This window comes from Schistocerca cancellata, chromosome 1, assembly GCF_023864275.1.
Source record: "Schistocerca cancellata isolate TAMUIC-IGC-003103 chromosome 1, iqSchCanc2.1, whole genome shotgun sequence".
NCBI lineage: Eukaryota > Metazoa > Arthropoda > Insecta > Orthoptera > Acrididae > Schistocerca > Schistocerca cancellata.
This window is the reverse complement of record NC_064626.1, coordinates 712,448,883-712,450,470: the sequence shown is the minus strand read 5'-3', so window position 1 is coordinate 712,450,470 and position 1,588 is coordinate 712,448,883. Positions and strand designations below refer to the sequence as shown.

The 1,588-nt window shown below is 45.7% G+C and overlaps 1 pseudogene; it reads left to right on the top strand.

Moving 5' to 3' along the window:
• The first annotated feature begins 969 nt into the window (after window positions 1-969).
• LOC126104478 (5S ribosomal RNA) lies at window positions 970-1,087 on the top strand (annotated as a pseudogene).
• The last annotated feature ends 501 nt before the right edge of the window (window positions 1,088-1,588 follow it).

The window sequence follows — 1,588 nt, the reverse complement described above, 5'->3', positions numbered from 1 at the left end:
CGGGACAAATACCACGCGTTGCTCCCCCTCCCCCTCCCAGATCCGTGGTTGCAACATACTGAGCGTAAATTGAAGTCGCCACCAACTGCAACTGTATAAGTCGGGTACCTGTTTAAAGTTAGACTCAGGTTTTCTTTGAACCTTTCAGAAATTGTATCATCTGAGTTAGAAGGTCGGTCAAAGAATCCAATTATTATGTATTTTATTTAGGTTGCCAAGAATGACCTCTACCCCTCTTCAGTTTCGCTACAAGATAAACTATTTCTAACAGCAAAAAACACTCCACCGTCAATTGTATTTAGCCTGTCCTTTCTGAACACCGTTAAGTCCTTCGCAAAAATGTCGGCTGAACTTACCTCCGGTTTTAGCCAACTTTCAAAGCCTATAATGATTTGAGCATCAGTGTTTTCTATTTGCGCTTGCAACTGTGGTACTGTCCCAACACAGCTACGTCAATTTGCAAGTGTTATACAGATGGTTCCTGGATCTACATTTTTCCTGTGTTCGACCTGCATCCTTTGATACAAAAGTCCTTTTTATACTTACCCGAGAAGGGTATCCGGAAGGACCCCTTCTACTTCTGGAGAGACTGCAACAGGTATAAACACGGAGTGGACAATGGCTTTCTTCCCCTCCTTGACTAAATCTATGGTTGTATATATGACTGCTGGAATATACCTGCGTATCAGTGTTCTATTGTACATGTGTTTTTTCTCATGTTCTTCTGTTATGTGCAAAGTGTAACGGGTGCAGATGCTTCCCATAATGGCCTTAGGAGTGCCTGGAAACCATACCGGACCAGACCGAGCTAGGATTGTGTCGAGACACCACTCACCTACACGATCTGACAGTTTTGACACATTACTGATTATTTGTTACTGCATATCCACAATAAAGGGTCAACGTTTTCCTTGTTAGGAAAGAACAATAACATGGTCCAAAATTTAATTATCTACTAGAATAAACAATGGCAACGGCCTTGCCGCAGTGGTTACACCGGTTCCCGTGAGATCACCGAAGTTAAGCGCTGTCGGGCGTGGTCGGCACTTGGATGGGTGACCATCCAGGCCGCCATGCGCTGTTGCCATTTTTCGGGGTGCACTCAGCCTCGTGATGCCAATTGAGGAGCTACTCGACCGAATAGTAGCGTCTTCGGTCAAGAATACCATCATAACGACCGGGAGAGCGGTGTGCCGACCCCACGCCCCTTCTATCCGCATCCTCCACTGAGGATGACATGGCGGTCGGATGGCCCCGATAGGCCACTCGTGGCCTGAAGACGGAGTGCCAAAACAAGAGTACTACACTAAACAGAAGTTTTTCCACAAAATATGAAGGTATCTAATAAAAGTCAACTGAGATGAGTTATTTTGTAAGTAGGCTGTTTAGGTTTTTATGTTGGTAAAGCCAAGTAGCGCTCTGTATGAAAATCACTGGCTGTGCTGTGTGAAGTCTGTGGCTGGTCTGCATTGTTGCAGTATTGCTATTGTAGCGTTGGGCAGTTAGATGTTAACAGCGCGTACCGTTGCTCAGTTGGAGGTGAGCCGCCAGCAGTGGTGGATGTGGGGAGAGAGATGACGGAATTTTG